This window comes from Hyperolius riggenbachi, chromosome 4, assembly GCF_040937935.1.
Source record: "Hyperolius riggenbachi isolate aHypRig1 chromosome 4, aHypRig1.pri, whole genome shotgun sequence".
NCBI classification, from domain to species: domain Eukaryota; kingdom Metazoa; phylum Chordata; class Amphibia; order Anura; family Hyperoliidae; genus Hyperolius; species Hyperolius riggenbachi.
This window is the reverse complement of record NC_090649.1, coordinates 182,535,014-182,556,921: the sequence shown is the minus strand read 5'-3', so window position 1 is coordinate 182,556,921 and position 21,908 is coordinate 182,535,014. Positions and strand designations below refer to the sequence as shown.

The window sequence follows — 21,908 nt, the reverse complement described above, 5'->3', positions numbered from 1 at the left end:
AGCAAAAATGTAAATAATTAGTTATAAAAATTAAATTAGCCTGAAATTTATAGCAATACTGAAGTGAAGCTGAAAAAAGTTACTCACCCATGGAGAAGGGTCCTCTGTCCATGCCCTTGGTCCACCACCGTCCCCATGGGAAAGTTATTCAACCCACTGGACAAATATGCCTTTGGGAGTCCCCGTGAAGGCTTGAGAAGTACTCGTGTCCTTGAGTACATCCAAAGATGAGAGGGCCCGTACTGTGCACACTCGAGTGCAGGCCTGCGCATGTTTAGAGACACTCCTCCTTCCAGAAAACATAGACTTTCATGGGGGGCAGCAGTGAATGAAAGGCATAGAGAGAGAGAGCGGACCAGGAAGGCTCTATGAGATCCAGAGCCTTCCCTCTTCATAGGTGAGTATCTAACTTTTTGTTTACAAGTTCACTTCAGTATTGCTTTAAGTGTTTTCCAGCCTGTGGCCAAAATGAACATTCATGGACCACATCTATGGAAATCATACCCGTGTATAAGGCAAGTATTATAAGAACAACGCCATATGGCACCCTTACATCATATCCAAAGTGTGTGTGTGTGTTATGTGTGTGTGTGGTATGTGTGTGTGTGTGTGTGTGTGTGTGTGTGTGTGTGTGTGTGTGTGTGTGTGTGTGTGTGTGTGTGTGTATGTGTACCTGTGTGTGTGCATGTGTGTGTGGTATGTATGTGCGTGTGCGTGTGTGTGCGTGTGTGTGTGTGTGTGTGGTATGTGTGTGTGTGGTATGTATGTGCGTGTGTGTGTGTGTGGCATGTGTGTGTGTGTGTGCGTGTGTGTGGTATGTGTGTGTGTGGTATGTAAGTGCGTGCATGTGTGGTATGTATATGCGTGTGTGTGTGTGTGATATGTGTGTGTGTGGTATGTAAGTGCGTGCATGTGTGGTATGTATATGCGTGTGTGTGTGTGTGTGTGTGTGTGTGATATGTGTGTGTGTGGTATGTAAGTGCGTGCATGTGTGGTATGTATATGCGTGTGTGTGTGTGGTATGTGTGTGTGCGGTATGTATGTGCACGTGTGTGTGTGTGGCATGTGCGTGTGTGTGGTATGTGTGTGTGTGGTATGTATATGCGTGTGTGGTATGTGTGTGTGTGTGGGGGGGGGGGGGAGGGATGTTGTTCTTGTAGATCAGTCATCATTTTTCACACAGTAAAATGCAAGTGGTATCTTTTAAAAGGAAATAAATATGGTAGCCTTCATAGCCTCTCGTTACAGTTGTCCTTGTGGAGCATAACAATAACAATAGAAACTCTGGTAATTGTTCGGAAGCCAGGGAGCATAGAGGTCATCATTGTAATTAATGCTATGATTGCACTTTAAATGAATGTCATTAGGGATTGTTTTGGGAGAACAAGTGTTGTACAGACACACTGTCAGACCCATGACCAAGCAGCATGTTCTGTTCCTGAGGATGGTGGAATAAGCAAATGCAAGTGGAAGCAACAAGAGGTCTGTAGAGAGCTATCTATCCAACTGAATAATTGGAGGGATGGCTAGCAATGTTAGAGGACAGCTTCATACATTCCCAAGCTGTTCAGAAATGTTCTTTCTATCCTAGGAATATCTAAAGTGTATATGCAATTTAACCTGCCCACTTCCCTTTTTTATTTACATTGTGTTCCTTCTCCCTTTGGACAGCAAACACTTTCAAGTAGATTGAATGTTGAAGCTCAAGAAGAGAATGTGGGAAACTGTTGACTATTTCCAGTATTAGTGACTCCCAACTGAACACTCTGTCTGAAGTTACACATCAGAAGTTACAAGACCCTACAGGAGAAATACAGGCATTCAAACCTGGCGTCACAGACCCTACTCCACAAATAAACGCATGCTTAGCTGAGCTTCAGGAGTGGATGAATAATAATTGGCTAAAACTTAATGCTGACAAAACTGAGGTTCTTGTTATCGAGGGCCAGGGCTCAACAGCAAAGCAGCCCCAGTCTCAACCAACACCGCGAAGGATAGGGAGCTCATACCTGAACAACTCAGACTGTGTGCGCAGCCTGAGAGTACTGACTGATGGGAAATTAAGCTTCAGGAATCAAATCTCAGCTGTTGTGAAACATTCCTTCCTTCATCTAAAGAATATTGCAAAGATTAAACAACTAATTCCTTCAGAGGATCTTCCAACCCTAGTTCATGCCTTCGTCACATCAAGGTTAGACTACTGCAATGTCCTCTACACAGGCCTGCATAAGAAAGACTTACGCCGCCTGCAATCAGTAAAGAATGCCGCCGCAAGGCTGTTAACGAGCCAACCCCGCCATTTCCACATAACACCAACCCTGTGCTCACTCCAGTGGCTACCGATAAAATTCAGAATTCTGTTTAAGATTGGCTTACTGACATTCAAATCCTTGCACAATCTGTGCCCTGGATACCTGAAGGACTTGTTGCAACTGCATCACCCCCCCCCCCCCACAATCTTAGATAAAAAGGACATAACACCTTGGTCACCCCCAGAGTCCACCTCAAAACCTTTGGAGACAGAGCCTTTTGTCATGCTGCTCCTACACTTTGGAACTCCCTGCCACAACTAATCAGGACCGCTCCATCCCTGGAAGCATTTAAGTCTAAACTGAAAACCTACCTCTTTAGTCTGGCATTCATGAACATCTGACTATCTCCTCTGTAACACAACCCAGCCTGCAACCCTGTATTAATCTGAGACACAACTATGTGCTTTGAGTCCTATGGGAGAAAAGCGCTTTACAACTGTTATTGTATTGTATTGTAACTGTGTAGTTGCCCTGAACAGCTTTCCTTCAGACTATACATGTGTGTAAATGTGGTAAGGATGGGGTTGGTAGGGTTGGTATTAGTGGTGCTCAGCAGAGCTCGAATATTCGAGTAGCTCGAATATTCGAGCTCTTTTTCAGCTATCCGAGCTCGGTATTCGAGCTCCGAATAGCTGTAGCTATTCGAATGGGCTATCCGAGTACACTCGAATAGCCCATTCACTATTCGAGCTATTCGAGCAAACGGCGCTATTCGAGCTCGGTACCGAGCTCGAATAGCGTCATAGCCCAGATTGATGTCCTTAGAGCCAATCAGAGGGCTCCCAGGCCCTCTGACGGCAGCCAATCACAGAGGGGGACCCTGGCCAGCCCCTACCCTATAAATAGCGGCCGCCATGTTCCGTTTCTCCATGCTTGCCTGAGACTTGTACAGAGAGAGAGTTGCTCCTTTGTGCTTTGGCTTAGCAAGTGCTCTATTGTGATCATTTACCTAGCGTTTTTGCTCACCTACACCTGCCATATACACCTATATTGTTGTTAGTTAGATAGACATTGTATTTTAGTTAGTAGCTTGTGTGTTACATTAGAGACAGGCAGCTGCTGCAAGCTTACAGGTTTAGGCCTCAGGGGGGCCTTGCCTCTGTGGGCAGCTGTCCTCTGTTTATTTCTCTCATCTATACCAGTATTTCTGCTGTCCTTTACTAATAGTATTGTAGTTATACTGTACTAGGAGTAGGACACTCACTGACTGTCACTGTTTATAGGCTACTAGCTAGCTCCTGCGTGTGTGCACTCACTCACTGTGTGTACATACTACACACACTCTATTTCCTTCTGATTACTGATAGATTATTGTTAGTTAGTTGTACTTACTGTTACTACTTACTCTTACTGTACTAGGAGTCTAGGACACTCAGTCAGACAGTCACTGTGTTCATAGGCTACTAGCTCCTGCGTGCGGTCACTCACTGTCTGAGTGTACACACACCACCCACACTCCATTTCCTTCTGATCGCTGATTGATTATTGTAATTAGTTAGTTCTACTTACTGTTACTACTTACTCTTACTGTACTAGGAGTCTAGGACACTCAGTCACTGTGTGTTCATAGGCTACTAGCTCCTGCGTGCGGTCACTCACTGTCTGAGTGTACACACACCACCCACACTGCATTTCCTTCTGATCGCTGATTGATTATTGTAATTAGTTAGTTCTACTTACTGTTACTACTTACTCTTACTGTACTAGGAGTCTAGGACACTCAGTCACTGTGTTCATAGGCTACTAGCTCCTGCGTGCGGTCACTCACTGTCTGAGTGTACACACACCACCCACACTCCATTTCCTTCTGATCGCTGATTGATTATTGTAATTAGTTAGTTCTACTTACTGTTACTACTTACTCTTACTGTACTAGGAGTCTAGGACACTCAGTCACTGTGTGTTCATAGGCTACTAGCTCCTGCGTGCGGTCACTCACTGTCTGAGTGTACACACACCACCCACACTCCATTTCCTTCTGATCGCTGATTGATTATTGTAATTAGTTAGTTCTACTTACTGTTACTACTTACTCTTACTGTACTAGGAGTCTAGGACACTCAGTCACTGTGTTCATAGGCTACTAGCTCCTGCGTGCGGGCACTCACTGTCTGAGTGTACACACACCACCCACACTCCATTTCCTTCTGATCGCTGATTGATTATTGTAATTAGTTAGTTCTACTTACTGTTACTACTTACTCTTACTGTACTAGGAGTCTAGGACACTCAGTCACTGTGTGTTCATAGGCTACTAGCTCCTGCGTGCGGTCACTCACTGTCTGAGTGTACACACACCACCCACACTCCATTTCCTTCTGATCGCTGATTGATTATTGTAATTAGTTAGTTCTACTTACTGTTACTACTTACTCTTACTGTACTAGGAGTCTAGGACACTCAGTCACTGTGTTCATAGGCTACTAGCTCCTGCGTGCGGTCACTCACTGTCTGAGTGTACACACACCACCCACACTCCATTTCCTTCTGATCGCTGATTGATTATTGTAATTAGTTAGTTCTACTTACTGTTACTACTTACTCTTACTGTACTAGGAGTCTAGGACACTCAGTCACTGTGTTCATAGGCTACTAGCTCCTGCGTGCGGGCACTCACTGTCTGAGTGTACACACACCACCCACACTCCATTTCCTTCTGATCGCTGATTGATTATTGTAATTAGTTAGTTCTACTTACTGTTACTACTTACTCTTACTGTACTAGGAGTCTAGGACACTCAGTCACTGTGTGTTCATAGGCTACTAGCTCCTGCGTGCGGTCACTCACTGTCTGAGTGTACACACACCACCCACACTCCATTTCCTTCTGATCGCTGATTGATTATTGTAATTAGTTAGTTCTACTTACTGTTACTACTTACTCTTACTGTACTAGGAGTCTAGGACACTCAGTCACTGTGTTCATAGGCTACTAGCTCCTGCGTGCGGGCACTCACTGTCTGAGTGTACACACACCACCCACACTCCATTTCCTTCTGATCGCTGATTGATTATTGTAATTAGTTAGTTCTACTTACTGTTACTACTTACTCTTACTGTACTAGGAGTCTAGGACACTCAGTCACTGTGTGTTCATAGGCTACTAGCTCCTGCGTGCGGTCACTCACTGTCTGAGTGTACACACACCACCCACACTCCATTTCCTTCTGATCGCTGATTGATTATTGTAATTAGTTAGTTCTACTTACTGTTACTACTTACTCTTACTGTACTAGGAGTCTAGGACACTCAGTCACTGTGTTCATAGGCTACTAGCTCCTGCGTGCGGGCACTCACTGTCTGAGTGTACACACACCACCCACACTCCATTTCCTTCTGATCGCTGATTGATTATTGTAATTAGTTAGTTCTACTTACTGTTACTACTTACTCTTACTGTACTAGGAGTCTAGGACACTCAGTCACTGTGTGTTCATAGGCTACTAGCTCCTGCGTGCGGGCACTCACTGTCTGAGTGTACACACACTAAATTTACTTGTGATTACTACTGATTATTGTAACTGCTAGTTGTACTTCCTGACTGTTACTACTTACTTACTGTACTAGGGGACACTCACTCAGTCACCTCACCAACCAACCCACTCCATTAAAGTACCCCACTTTTCACCCGCCCTTTTAAAAAACTTTTGTCTATACGCCCAAAACATTGAAGATGTCTGGAAGTGGCAGCCAGCGCGGTTTGGGCAAGGGGAAGGGCAGCAAGGGAATCAGGAGGAGAGGGAGCAGCATTGTGGCAAGCCGCGGCCGCGGGCGCGCCACCATGCACAGTTCCGCAGCAGCAGCAGCAGCGTCAGTGGCTAACATTCCTCCCATAGCCACTGGCCGTGGACGCCTTGGGCGCCGCCCAGCAGGAGCATCTGCAACTCACGCTGCAGAGACACAGCAGCAGCAGCGTGTAGCACCTGCTCCCATTTTCCTCCAGCCGGGTCGGAAACGTCCCATTGAGGAAAAGGATGCAGACACTGTGGTGCAACTCATGACGGAGGATGAGCAGCCCGCCATCAGCTCTGCATCCGAGGCCTCCACCCTCACCACCACCACCACCCCTGTTCGCAGCAGCCGCCCAGCAGGGTCTGGGGAGGAGGCCAGTTCACCGTCACTCGCTGACCTGTCATTCAGCAGTCTTTTGACCCCAGGCATCATGAGTAAATTGTCTGCTGTTGTTGGCGATCTTGAGGAGGAGATGCTGATGGGCACTTTGGGGGATGAGGGATTGGACAGCAAGACTGTGGCGACAGTCAAGCAGCCCATCCATGCATCAGGAGTGGAGTTTGGGGGGTCCTCATCCCAGCAGGACATGTTTCAGGAGGGGGAGGATGATGATGACCCGGTGACAGACAGAGACTGGGTGCCACCACCTCCAGGGGATGTCGTCCTCAGCAGCTCTGAGGAGGAGGAGGAGGATGCGCTTGTGGGCCTTGCAAGGAGGCGCATCATTGCAAGCATTGGCAGCGTCCCACACCCTGCTGGTGTCTCAGGCTCAGCAGCAGCAGCATCAGCCAGTACCACCACCAGCCGCACCCAAGCCCCCCCCCCAACCACCACAGGGAGACAGGCAGCAGCGCTTCCATGCCGTAGGGGGATGTTTAAGTCACCAATCTGGCGATATTTCACCATGCCCACTGTGTACAGCAAGTACGCCACTTGCAACCACTGTCAGCGGAAGTTGAGCAGAGGTGCAGACCCCTTAAAGTTCTGCACCAGCTCGCTCATCAACCACCTTGCGGCTAAACATTTCCACCAGCATGAGGAGTTCCAGAGGCTGAAGGCATCTGGTGCTGGCAGTGGCACCACACCCATCACTGCACAGCCTTCAGCAGCAGCAGCAGCAACAGCAGCCACCCGCCCTCCTGCTCCTCCAGCAGCACCAGCAGGAGTGCGGAAACGCACTGCTCCTCCCCCCTCTGCAACTCCTGCCGCCGACACTGAGGCCTGTTCTGGCAGCCAGTCCTCAGTGGCCTCCTCTGCTGTGTCTGCTGATTCCCGTGTCAGCAAAAGGCCACGCCAGAGCCTTTTGAGCGAGTCCTTCCAGGGGGTGGTTAGGGCTCTGCCTCCCAGCAGCCGTCGCGTGCGGCAGCTGAACGGCTTGCTGGCACGGGCCATGTGCTCCCAACTCCTGCCGTACACGCTCGTGCAGGAGGGGAGCGACATTCGTGCGCTGCTTGCTTGCGCAGCCCCAGACTGGCAGCTCCCCAGCAGACACTTTTTCTCCCGCAAGGCCATTCCTGCACTGCACCGCTTTGTGATGGCCAATGTGGAGCGAGGGCTGGAGCACGCGGTTGGTGAAAGGGTCCACGTCACCATGGACTCCTGGAGCAGCCGCTTCGGGACAGGCCGCTACCTGTCCTTCACTGTCCACTGGGTCAGCTTGGTGGAAGGGGGTGAGGATGGGAGAGCAGCAGCGGGCACAGCAGCAGCAGCAACACAGTGGGTGGTGCCACCCCGCAGGCTCAGGGGAACTGCAGCAGGTTCCTCCGATCCTCTGCCATCCTCCGGCACACCTGGCCAAACCCCCCGCCTCAGCAGCAGCGTGAAGGCCCGCCACTGCCAAGCGCTGCTGCACTTGGTCAGCCTTGGGAAGACCAAGCTGACGGCAACCCATGTGTTGGCCAAACTCCAGGAGCAGGAGAGGATTTGGCTGACCCCCAGAGGCCTCAGAGTCGGAGAGGTGGTGGCCGACAATGGGGCCAATCTGGTTGCCGCAATACACAGGGGAAACCTGACCCACATCCCCTGTCTTGCCCACGTGCTGAACCTGGTGGTGCAGAAGTTCCTGCGCACCTACCAGGGGATGGGCGAACTGCTGGAAACGGCAAGGAATGTTGTGCGTCACTTCCGGCGCTCGGCTGCAGCCTGTGCGAGCCTGGAAGACGTGCAAAAGGAGCTGGATCTGCCACGCCATCGGCTGATCCTTGACGTTCCGACTCGCTGGAACTCCACCCTGGCGATGTTGGAGCGTCTGGTTGAACAGAGGCACGCTGTCAAACAGTACCTTGCCCTGGCCACTGTTTCCGCAGCTCTGAGAAGGGACAAGACCAGCAACTTCCCGTCCATCGTCCCCGATGATGACTGGAGGCACATGCAGCAGGTGTGCTTAGTGCTGGCTCCCTTCCTGCAGGCCACAAACATGGTGAGCAGGGACCATGCTATGGTCTGCGAGTGGGTGCCCCTGGTTTCTCTGCTGAACAGGGCCCTCGATGCTTTGCTGGAACAGGGAGCGGCAGCCTTGGACCAGCAGGAGCGGCAACCAGCTGCGCAGTCCACCTCTGAGGGGGAGGAGGAGGAGGACTTGGTGGAGGTCCCTGACCTGGCTGCTGATGAGGGGGATAAGCACAGCGCAGCTGAGTTGGTGCGGGGGTGGAGAGAGGATGAGGCAGCAGAGGAGGAGGATGAGGACAGCACTGACGTCGATGTGCCAGCAGACGTGGCCCGCCTCTTCCCAATGGCAGCGCACATGCTGACGTGCCTGCGCAGGGACCCCAGGGTGATCCAGATGAAGCAGAGGGAGGACATCTGGATCAGCATGATGTTGGACCCACGCCTCAAGGGGAAGTTGAGCCAGTTCCTGCCGCCTGCAGGAGGAGACCCAGCGCAACAAATAAGGAGCTTGCAGCAGGCCCTTGTTGAGCGCTTGGAGGAAGCCTTCCCCCAGCCTTCCACCCCCACTGTCCAGCAGCCAGCACAGAGGCAGCAGCAGGTGCCTGCATCCAGCAGCAGCAAGCGCCCCACAGACCTGCTGTCTCTCAGCCACGAGCTCTACAGGACTGTAGAGGCTCCGGCAGCAGTGACTAGAGAGGAGATGCATGCAGCAGCATCCTCCTCCGGTCACAGCCAGCGCCTGACCCGCATGGTGGCTGACTACATGGGGTCGTACAGCGGGCTTGACAGCGATGCCCCTGTTGATCCCATGGAGTATTGGGTCAAGCGCATGGAGATCTGGAGCGAGCTGGCGCAGTACGCCCTGGAAGTGCTGTCCTGCCCCCCTTCCAGCGTGCTGTCCGAGCGCTGCTTCAGTGCAGCTGGTGGCGTGGTCACCGAGAAACGCTCACGTCTGTCTCACAAGTCTGTGGACAGACTGACGTTTCTCAAGATGAACCAGGCGTGGGTGGAAGGCGAGTTCCTGGCCCCTGTTGTCGGCGAGAGGGGGACATGAACTGGCTGCCGGAACCATCGTTAATGTGCCTTACCACCCTTTACCACCTCCTGGCTCCTGCTCACTAAGCCAGCCTGGTTCACTTTGACTATTACGTCGCCTGCAGCCACACATTTTACACCTACAGTGGGCTGCTGTGTACTGCCCTTCTGCTGTCTGTCTGTGTTTCCCACTGCCAGGGTACACAGATGATTTACCTTCTGCTGCCACTCTGCCACCAGCTATTACGTCAAACAATAGCTATATTGGTTGCAAAACCAAAAACCAAAAAACCATAAAAAAAAAAAAAAGGTTTAATTTTTCTGAGGTGCCCGGGTTGAAAACTGTGTTGTCCCAGTTGTGTATTGGACACAATGTGGGCTGCACGACCGCTGTCTGGGACCTCCTGTTGTGTTTATTTACAGCCCTGGTATCACCGCTAGGTACCAGGGCTATTATGTCACGCTGCCTACCTGCTGCCACACTCACACTGCTCCTCCATACCTCCTCCTGCTGCTGCTGCTGCTGTCTGTCTGTGTTTCCCACTGCCAGGGTACACAGATGATTTACCTTCTGCTGCCACTCTGCCACCAGCTATTACGTCAAACAATAGCTATATTGGTTGCAAAACCAAAAACCAAAAAACCATAAAAAAAAAAAAAAGGTTTAATTTTTCTGAGGTGCCCGGGTTGAAAACTGTGTTGTCCCAGTTGTGTATTGGACACAATGTGGGCTGCACGACCGCTGTCTGGGACCTCCTGTTGTGTTTATTTACAGCCCTGGTATCACCGCTAGGTACCAGGGCTATTATGTCACGCTGCCTACCTGCTGCCACACTCACACTGCTCCTCCATACCTCCTCCTGCTGCTGCTGCTGCTGTCTGTCTGTGTTTCCCACTGCCAGGGTACACAGATGATTTACCTTCTGCTGCCACTCTGCCACCAGCTATTACGTCAAACAATAGCTGCTCGCCTACTCCTCCATTCCTCCTCCTGCTGCTGCTGTCTGTCTGTGTTTCCCACTGCCAGGGTACACAGATGATTTACCTTCTGCTGCCACTCTGCCACCAGCTATTACGTCAAACAATAGCTATATTGGTTGCAAAACCAAAAACCAAAAAACCATAAAAAAAAAAAAAGGTTTAATTTTTCTGAGGTGCCCGGGTTGAAAACTGTGTTGTCCCAGTTGTGTATTGGACACAATGTGGGCTGCACGACCGCTGTCTGGGACCTCCTGTTGTGTTTATTTACAGCCCTGGTATCACCGCTAGGTACCAGGGCTATTATGTCACGGCGAGCTGCCTGCCTCATTGACTGCCTGCTGCCACACACTCATCCTCCTCCTCCTGCTGCTGAATTTACCTCCTGCTGTCTTTGTGTTTCCACTGCCAGGGAGCACATACAATGGCGCTTCCAACATGCGTGCGCCCACCAGCTATTTGTTACGCTCAAAAATAGATGCATTTCTTTAAAAAAAAATTGAAAAGAGAAATACGTGAAGAAGAATAAGACTATATTGAAAAGGAAGGAGAAGAAGAAGAAGAAGAAGAAGAAGAAGAAGAAGAAGAAGAAGAAGAAGAAGAAGAAGAAGAAGAAGAAGAAGAAGAAGAAGAAGAAGAAGAAGAAGAAGAAGACGATATAGAAGAAGACGATATAGAAGAAGACGATATAGAAGAAGACGATATAGAAGAAGAAGAAGAAAGATAAAGAAGAAGAAGAACAAGTATATACAGTAACACTACTGAACAAAATTAAGGACACAACTTCTCTTTCCACATTTTTTTTTAAAGGAACATCCCCACATAATCACTTGCTGTTGTTACTTGGAAAAAAAGAGGTTTCTTGCATCATTCACCCTCAAAACAAGTGTTGGAAGCTATTTAAGGCCAATTCGAATAGTCAGCTCGAATAGTTAGCTCGAATACCGACTCGAATAGTGAGCTCGAAGTCCGAGGTCGAATCGAATAGTAAAAATTATTCGACTCGAATATTCGAATGACCTCGAATAATTTACTATTCGAATTCGACCAAACTCGAATTTTAAAAAGGGGTATTTGAGCACCACTGGTTGGTATTCATCTGTGTCCATACATTGTATATTGTATGTGACAAAATGTTGTGACGTCTACTCGTGAGGAGGAGGAAGTGTTTATACTTTATATATTATTACAAGTTTAAAACACTTCTAAATGCCATATTTCTTGGAACAAATATCAGTCACATGACCATTTCTCAAGTATTTCTTGTGGCCTAGAACTTACGCTCCCAGCGCAGCAGTTGGTGTGGTGGTCCGTGGCTCACGTCAATGACGTCAATAATGATGAATGTGTGTCATGTTCGTGTAGCACATCTCCCAAATTATCTAGAGGATTTCTTTATGAACTCAACGCAACCCTGAGGTGAAAAACATTCCATAGAGCCTTGCCTTTCCTCTCTCTGTGCCCTCTTCCTACTGCTTTCTCCCATTCAAATAATTTGATCTACGGGTCGAATACATCTTCGGCTCTCCTCGGGCATCCTTTGGAAGAACTCCTGCCCCTGAATACTTCCAAAGAAGGGCTAATCCGTACTGCACACAGGTGAGCCTGGGCTCACGTATGCACAATACAGATATGCCAGTCTTTAGAAGCACTCTGGGATGCAAGTGCTTCCAAAGCCTTCTGAGAACTCTTAAAGACGTGAAATTTGAACCGGGCACAGCGGGGGAATGAGGGAACATAGTGAGAACTAGGGAGGCTCTATGGGATCCAGGGCCCTCCCTCTCTCATAGTTTACTGGTTGCAGGGTTACTTTAAGTCCATATAATTATATGAGAAAGGTAATGATATATTCCAGGAAAAAAAGAGGTTTGCCCGTATCTCTCCTTTAGAAACACAAATTAGTTAATAATAATCAAAGTTTACTCAGAAGTGGAGCAACATGTTATGCATTCCACAGATCGCATAGATCACTAGAAAGGCTGTCTGCTTTGGTCATTTAACATGTAAAAATGACATTTGTGTACAGTATGGTAAAATCTACAACCTGCAGCACTAGGATTGCACATGCATTTACCACAAACTCTAACCTTCTAGTCACGTCAAATAAATATTCAGCATATACAGTGGCAAATAACTACCGGCTCACGATTTCTGATATTATGCAAACTTTATCAAGCAATAAAAGTGTCTTTGCTTTAGAAGCTAAGCAGTAATTCTGCTCATCGTTGAGAATATTGGGCAATATTATTAAAACTTTAAAGATTACCAGTTATGATTTGTTTTACTTACGCAACGTTTTATATTCTAAAATAAGTCTTAGAACAACATGGTAACATAACAAGCATAGCAATAACATTATACAGCACTGTTTTCCTCGGAGGCTTAAGCAGTTAAAATGTTACAGTTTTACATCTCAGAAAGCCACATAAGATATTCTTACAATTTATAAAATGTTGTTTGTGCAGCAGAGCAGCAAACGGTCATGTTCTGCGTAATTACAAGAGTTTATATGATATGCGTAACTGACAAAGGTGCCTCTCCCTGGGGCCATACGGAAGAGTGGACCTCAGCCCTGGGCTTATCGATGAGGCTACTCAACTGCATTAATATTGAAAGTGGATTCAGCCACATGATGGGAATCTAGAGCAGGACATTTAATCATTTTAGTTAGTCTCTTGAGAAATGCTATTAACTAATATGAATTATTAACATACACATTATAGGCACTGAATATTCATTATTTTGCATGCTTACTAATAGACCAATTCATGACATGCTGGAGATAAGCTAAACGTAAAACCAAAAAGACCTCAAGGCTAATACAATGTTGAGTTTTTCTACTGATTTCTGGAGGTCAAATATAAATCCTGTTTTTCACATAACAGGTGGAATAAAATGTACATGTACATAATTTCTGCCTGTCAGGCTCCACATCCATATAAAACAGGGTTTATCAGGATTTTGTCCATCTTTGGTAGAAATGTTGCTGTATAAAGGATCTGTACATAAACTTTGTCTACTAAAATAAATCTGTTCACAATGTGCACAAGCCCATGATGCCCGTGGGTATAGGAAATCTGCATTGGTGCTGTGTACACTAAGAATAGAAGATAAAGCTTTTGTTTAACTGAAAAACTATCCACCCACATACTAGTTCTACAGGTGAGGTCAGATATATGTTGACATCTTTCTGTTCTAAGAATTGGTTCACTAAACAAAAGGCTATACTGTAATTATTAAGTCATTTCCATTGGTGTTGATCCAGGGATTTTATCTACTGGTAATTGCCATCTGGAGTCGGAAAGGTTTTTTTTTACTTTTAAGGCTAATTGGCCCAAGCCGGTGGCCATACAATTATAGATGTAGTCGTGAGGCTACGACTCTTTGATTTTTTGTTATTCTGAATAATGATGCACTTTACTGTACAGCAGTGAAAGAACCTATGCACCTTGCTATGTGTATCCCAGACGAAGACCCTTTTTTATATGCTGTGAAACATGTTGGGTTGTGGTAGGGTGATATTTTTGCACTTGTGAAACATTATTCTGATCTTAGTTATGTTACGTGAGAGCTCTGTGATTTGGCACTAACAATGGCTGGGGCAACTACCCAGACCTCCCAAGATGCCTGTGAGCTGTGCATGCCTGGTCTCCAGCATTAGAGGGACACAGCTCAAACACTGGTTACCCATATGTGCTTCACAAGCAATGCGGACCATGTGAGACCTTTCGTGTTAGGGGCAGGCTAACAAGCCCACTATTCACACAATTTCAGAGTACACTCCCATTATGTTGATTCTACAGATTCCTCTGCACCTAATAGAGCTGCACCTAATAGTCACCCTCTAATCACTTTCTAGGGCACTGTCTTGAAGCTACTACAGTACTATACATTTATAGATTGCCACCCAATGTGGCAAAACAATGAATTCCTCTCAGAGGGTAGAGTCGAATCTTACCACACACAACACATCAAATTGTAATAGATTCCAGCAGGAAATCTATTGAAAATCAATAGAAACACCGTGTTGCCCTGTACGATGCAGTGCAACGCTATGGGCCCACCAATTTACTGCTGCTTCTAGCCCTCAATAGATGCAAATCTGCTGACCTTCCAATCGATAGAATGGACCTGTTTTAGGTAAAAATCATTCAACAATCAATCGGATATGTTCAGCCAACAGAATTCTGATAGGTTTAGTCAAAGTGACTGCAGCGGCCAGGAATCAAACAGGACCATCAATAAGCATATAGCCACCTTAACATTTTTTTTTTGCCTTCCTCTGGATTTATGATATGTGATGGTGCAGGCTAATGTTGTACCAGTTTTTCTGGTTGAACTTGATAGACAGATGTCCTTTTCAACCAAAATTACGACGTTACTATGTAAATATCCCAACACACAGACTAGTTAGCACCAAGGTATTTCTACACAACAGGTAGAAAAGGACAGATTAGTGATGGTCTGGGTGCTCCTGCCCAGCCCAGGGTCCCACAGCAATGCTATGACAATAGTCATGTTTGAAAATTACACCTTAACGCTGCTATTTTATGGGTACATGTAAACTGCCCTTGCAGATGCGTTGCTTGGGACACCAATAATGGCTCCACCATAATGAGCTAGCCAAAGATGACACAGGTATTTTAGGGAGAATACAAATAAATAATACAGCCCCTCCCCTCCCCAAAAAAAGAGAGAGAAAGAATAAACTTTCTATGTTCTTACAGGAAATCAGCAAAAGGCTTTTAGAAATAGCAGCAAGGGTAAAGGCTGTAATACACTGGTCGATTGACACCAGATCGACTAGCAGATAGATCCCTCTGTGATCGAATCTGATCAAAGAGGGATCTAGTGGCTGCCTACACTGTCCTGGAGCCCAGCACGGAGAAGAGACAGCGGGGACACGCGCCGGTGGAACAGGTAATGTATTACCACTAGCGTCGGTCGTCGGACATTCGAATGCCGCTATCGACGCGCTCCCGACCCGCCGACGATTGAGCGAAATCTTCTGCGCGGACAGTTCGATGGGAACGATCAATTTCGGACAGAAATCGATCGTTCGGTCAGCGTTTGCGCAACGATTTCATAGCAGATTCGATCACTGTGTATATCGTGGGAAATAGTATAAATGTATGGGCCCCTTAAGATAGCTTTTAGTGGACAGATTAAACAGCAGCTGCCCAGAGATATCAGGTGGAAACAATAGAAGACCAACAATGCCTCTTGTTTAGTAGAGCAACAGTAAAAGCATACCTCTCAACTTTCTGAGATGAAAAAGAGGGACACTTTAAGACATGCCCCTGCCACATCCCCTCTAACCACGCCCCCACCACACCCCTCGTCATGCATATCACACAAAATTCAGAATCAAAAGATGTCTTTTTATAATTCAAACCACACTGGTCCTTTCTATCATCAGTCGTTTTTGTTCATTTTAACATGTTTAATTTAATTGATGGGAGTAAAATTTAAAGTCATTTAAACACATTTGTCTGTTGAAAAATACATATATTTACACAGATCTGTACAGCAGACCCAAAAGAGGGACAATGAGGAAGAAGGAGGTACAGAGGGACTTGGTTCCCATAGAGGGACTGTCCCTCCAAACTCCAAAAGAGGGACAGTTGGGAGCTATGGTAAAAGCCTTTTAAGCCAGGGCACCGGGGAGAGACAGAACTACGTTCAGAAGCAGGAGGCAGTGACAGCAATGGGCATGCACTCCAATAGGTCTATACATCATTTATAAAACAACAATGCCATTTTATGAAGTAGGAATTAAAACATTGATAGTACTGAAACTTTTCTCTATGCTAATCTCCTTTCCTTTTTTTATTTTAGTGCTGGATAAATGATTATCCAGGAAGTATAAGATCTACAGTCAGTGTAGGTTTTCTAGTGAGTTTTTAGTAAGTTACACCAAAGACCCTCATTTATTCTTTTGTCAGGGAAAATTAAACACAGCGGAGCTTATTCTGTAGACCTATTGGATACACAAGAAAGGAAAGTAGCTCTTCAAGCACCACACTGGACCAGAGTGTAAGAATATATCAAAAAAGTTCATCTTTATTTCAACATCATGAAAATATTAAAAACATGTAAAAACAAGGCCGTGGGTCTGGGGTCCCCCAAAAAATGTGTGAACAAGTGGATACTAGCACTGATGAAAATAATAGGCAAAAGTAGCACAGCAGTGCTTAATACAATACAAATAAACTCTCCTAAGAGCCCAATAATGGTGAGCACCATAGAAATAGGGTGACCTCTGTGTTCCAAAATGTCAATAAATATAGTAAATATATGTCATAATAACAATAAAGTGCAATACATGATACCAAAAATGGTAAATGACAAGGTGACGACGTGCAATAGGAAATATAATAGGTAAATGCTCTGTGCATAAACAACAAAATAATGAAGACGAAAATGCAGTAAAAATAAACAATATGCAAGTAAATAGAGGGAACAACAAATGAGGAGGACACAAAGTACTCACATGGAATAGCACAAAGGAGAGGGAGAGAAAGGGAACCCCAGGCGAACGGAACGCCTTAGTGCACCTCGCGGGAAACCGCCCGCTTCTGAGGAGGCTAATGCTGGAGGCATATGAGCTGCCCTTTAACCTAGCGAAGGAGGATGTGACGTGGGCGCAAAAATCCAGGACGTGACGCGGCCGCGTCATAACGCCAGCTGCGCTGGGTCGCCATAGCAACCCAGACGCAGCGGCGCCGTCAATGGGAGCCGATTGGAGAGGGGATATTACTGGGGCATGCGCATGTTGTAATGAAAGGGGCAGAGTAAATGATGAAAGCAATAAAGATGAAAATAGTAACAAAATAAGAATGCTTAACGAAATACAAACAAAAAATAGTATATATAAAAAAGGCAATGATGTACAATCCATATATCTATACAAGACTCAATACATTGTTCTGCTTAAAAGCTGCAAAGCTGACATCTAGTGGAGGGTTTATAAAACAGCTATGGTTATCTTCTGCATAGACACATATATGTATATGAATATGTGAGCCCCTGATCCTAAAAGTTCTTTGGTCTTCTCCTTCTTTCATAAGAAGTCCACATCGGAATCACTATGTAAGAAAAAAATCAGAGAAAAAAGAAAATTTAAAAATTAGAAGTTAGTAATTATATGAATTTCATCAGATATATAAATGATCTAAGTTGATGGACCAGCATAGGGGTGGAACCGATAGGAGGAGGTAATGCCAAGACCTAAAAAATGGGCTCTATAAAGAAAATATATACAGACCCCATCAGAATGGAGAGGAGAACAAAGTAAGCAACCACAAACCACCAGATCACAATATGGAGAAGAGGAAAAGGAGGAAAAAGAGGAAAAAGATCAAAAGGAGAGGAAGAAGGTGTATTGGGGATAGTGATTGGGGGAAGGGGACAAAAATGTATACATATATATATATATATATGTATGAATGTATTCACATATACATGAGAAAATATAATATAATCAAGCAAGGGACTATGTATTCAGCGTATGTGATGCATGGAGGTGTATACATATATATACATATCTAGATGTAAAAATCCTGCGCACTCACAAAACGCGGAACACACGACCAAAAAAGGTGGAACGCTCAAAGAACACACAAAAAGGGATGGATAAAGGACAAGGACCTAATAATACGTCCAAAGGATCTATATGGTGGATTAATGAAGAAAGCTACTAAACGAAAAATCCTCGTTTAGGCCTCCAGGTATCTGTGTACCCATTTCAAAAATCCACCTAGTCTCTGCTCTAAGCAGAGATTGAGTGATGTCCCCTCCTCGTATAGGGGCATGAATCCTTTGTAGGCCAGTCACCTTCCAACCAACTGTGCTACTGTTATGATACAAGAGGGCATGTAACGCTACTGGGGTGATCTGTTTGCCCTCTAGATGATCTTTGGCTGAGAGTCTAATGGTAGAGAAATGCTTTTGTATACGTAGTTTGAGCATGTTTTTTGTTTGGCCAATATACTTGAGGCCACAAGGGCATTCCAGAAGATAGATAACACCAGGAGTAAGACAGTTGACAAATTGCTTCAAATTGAAGTATCTCGTATGTGAAGCGTTCCATACTTGTTTGGTGGGTCTCATTGCTAAACAGATATTACAGCTGTTGCAAGGATAGCTGCCCCTTACTTTAAATGTGCTCTTCTGTTGTCTACTATAGTGACTCCTACAAATCATATTTCTTAAAGTAGGTGCTCTTTTTGCCGTGAGTGAAGCATGTTGTGTGATATACTCACTCATTATGGGGTCGCTATTAATTATAGCCCAATGTTTTCTCAATATGTTCTGTATCTGGGTCCATCGATTATTGTACATCGTACAGAATCTGACCAATTCCTCTTTTTTCTTTACCTTAGGCTGCAATAGATCCACTCTGTTGCTAGATCTTGCTCTAAATAGCGCCTTCTTAATGGAATTCTTAGGATAGCCTCTGTCTAGGAAACGTTGTGACAGCTGGTTTGCTTCTTTCTCAAAGTCGGATATGTTTGTACAATTTCGTCTTAAACGAAGAAATTGGCCCACTGGAATATTCCTTTTCAGTGTGTCTGTGTGAAAAGAGTCGAAATGTAAGAGGCTGTTGACGGCAGTTTCTTTACGATATAGTGAGGTATGGATAGCTCCCTGCTCATTTAATGTTATTTTTAGATCCAAAAAGCTAACCTCGGTTTGGGAGTAGTTGGCAGTAAGGAAGATGTTGTGATCATTAGTATTTAATTCTGAAACAAATGTTTGTGCCTTCTCCATATTCCCATTCCATAATATAAGTATGTCATCCACATACCTAAAATAGCCCAAGATGTTATCATGATAATCTGTCATCTTTGGGGACCATACAATTTCTCTTTCCCACCAACCTAAAAATAGGTTAGCGATTGAGGGGGCACACTTGGCCCCCATAGAAACGCCATGAGTTTGTAAATAATATTTACCATTGAATGTGAAGAAATTGTGTTTCAGCACGTAGTCTAATAATTGGAGGAGAAAGATGTTGAAGTCATCTCTCACGGTTGAGGTGGTCCTGAGAAAGTATCTGACAGATGATAGGGCATCTCTGTGGTCGATATTCGTGTAGAGGGATTCGACGTCACAAGTAATAAGCAATGAATCTGATGGTAAGACAACATCATCCAGTTTAGTAATGAGATCAGATGAGTCCCTAACATATGAATCTAAACTCGTCACGTGATCCTGCAGAAAAAAATCAATAAATGAGCAACAGCGTTCCAACAAACTGCCTATACCCGCCACTATGGGTCTACCAGGTGGTGCCTCCCTATTTTTGTGCACCTTGGGTAGCAGATAAAGGGTGGGCGTGACCGGATTTTTTACTGTCAGGAATTGCCATTCTCTCAGTGAAATGAGCCCCATTTGTTTGGCATCCTTTAGGATAGAATCTAACTTATCCTTAAATAGAGTAGTCGGATTATCTTGAAGTTTACGATAGAATCTGTTGTTATTGAGTTGTTTATTGGCCTCTTTTTCATAAAGAACGGTTGGCCAGATCACTATATTGCCCCCCTTATCCGCTTCTTTTATGACTATATCTGTCCGTGTTTTTAATACCTGTAGCGCTTCTTTTTCATTCTTTGATAAGTTATTCTGTGTGTTCGGGATTCTCTGGATCTTCTTAAAGTCCTGCAGCATCATGTCAAAGAAAACTTTTACCTGTGGGCACAGTGCAAGAGAAGGCATAAAGAAAGAAGGAGACCTAAAACTCGTCTGAGGCCGATCCTCTTGTGAGGAATCGTTTTCGCTTACCAAGTCAAGTAGATCTTGCAGGACCTGTCGATCAATTGCTTCTGGAAGAAACAAAGCTCCCTGTAGTTGTTGAGAGGTCTGTTTCTTGTTGTGATATGCAAATTTCAGAGTAAGTTTTCGACAAAACAGGTAAAGATCCTTGACTAATTCAAATAAGTCAAATTCTTTAGTTGGAGAGAAAGATAGGCCTCTACTCAAGACTTTAACTTCAATGGACGTGAGGGGTACATCAGAAAGATTAATGATTTGTAATCCCTCTGCTACCGTTGTGCTTCCGGGCTCCCCAGAAGTCTTTTCTTTTTGTTCGGGGATTGTACATAACTGGTTAGTCTTCTTCTGATATCTCCTACCACCCCTTCGCTTTCGCTTCCTGTGTCTAAAAAATCAGATGTATCAGAAGATTGGTTACTATGTGGCCTGACAGGTTGTTCACCTCCAATAGCTCCTTCTTTTGGCCTATTTTTAGGGAATTTTTTGGGGTTTTTTCTATACCTACGCCCCCTACGGTTGCCTCTATGTTTCCATAGATATGCTTTGTTCTGATTATAATCTTCTCTGTCACGCTGCAACTTTTTCTTTTTGGCATCTATGGTGTCATGTTCTACTTTAGCAACATCTTTCTGTAATTGGGTTAGAAAAGGTTGGACAAGAGTAAGGGAATCAAATTTATCTAAATCCTGAAGGAGGCTGTTTATTCGATTTTTAAGCATTGGTAGCAGTTTTCTATCATGGGCCAATAACATTTGTATGATAATGACAGAACATCTCGCCAACCCTGCTTCCCAATCTTCCCTTTCCTTAAGATCAACTTCCCATGAAGGAAAAATTTGGATACGTAGGCCTCTAGGATAAATGCCTTCTCTACAGTAGTGTTCCAAACTGTGAATGTTCCACCACAGTTTGATGTAATCAGCATGTGCATCTTTAATTTCCACACATAATTTCCTAAATTCTGGTGAAATTGGAGTTCTGGAATTGTCTCTATTCTCCGATGCAGCAAAAACCGAGCTCAATTGGGAGCTCCATGTCTGTTCCATACGATTAAGGACTTGTGAGTGCGCAGGATTTTTACATCTAGATATGTATATATATGTATACACCTCCATGCATCACATACGCTGAATACATAGTCCCTTGCTTGATTATATTATATTTTCTCATGTATATGTGAATACATTCATACATATATATATATATATATGTATACATTTTTGTCCCCTTCCCCCAATCACTATCCCCAATACACCTTCTTCCTCTCCTTTTGATCTTTTTCCTCTTTTTCCTCCTTTTCCTCTTCTCCATATTGTGATCTGGTGGTTTGTGGTTGCTTACTTTGTTCTCCTCTCCATTCTGATGGGGTCTGTATATATTTTCTTTATAGAGCCCATTTTTTAGGTCTTGGCATTACCTCCTCCTATCGGTTCCACCCCTATGCTGGTCCATCAACTTAGATCATTTATATATCTGATGAAATTCATATAATTACTAACTTCTAATTTTTAAATTTTCTTTTTTCTCTGATTTTTTTCTTACATAGTGATTCCGATGTGGACTTCTTATGAAAGAAGGAGAAGACCAAAGAACTTTTAGGATCAGGGGCTCACATATTCATATACATATATGTGTCTATGCAGAAGATAACCATAGCTGTTTTATAAACCCTCCACTAGATGTCAG

At 45.0% G+C, this 21,908-nt stretch overlaps 1 protein-coding gene and 1 long non-coding RNA gene across 4 annotated transcripts in view; both read right to left on the bottom strand.

The window, feature by feature from the left end:
• Positions 1–21,908, bottom strand: part of KCNMB2 (potassium calcium-activated channel subfamily M regulatory beta subunit 2) — a 632,563-nt gene that overhangs the window by 153,368 nt on the left and 457,287 nt on the right. The window lies entirely within an intron of this gene.
• Positions 17,333–20,651, bottom strand: LOC137570601 (uncharacterized). 2 transcript variants are annotated; one of them, XR_011031105.1, is made up of 5 exons: positions 20,232–20,651; positions 20,037–20,138; positions 19,403–19,579; positions 18,825–19,018; positions 17,333–17,533 (listed from the first exon to the last, which is right to left on the bottom strand). It is a non-coding gene; the product is annotated as an uncharacterized lncRNA (long non-coding RNA). The 2 variants fall into 2 exon arrangements; XR_011031104.1 differs by having other exon boundaries at positions 20,037–20,651.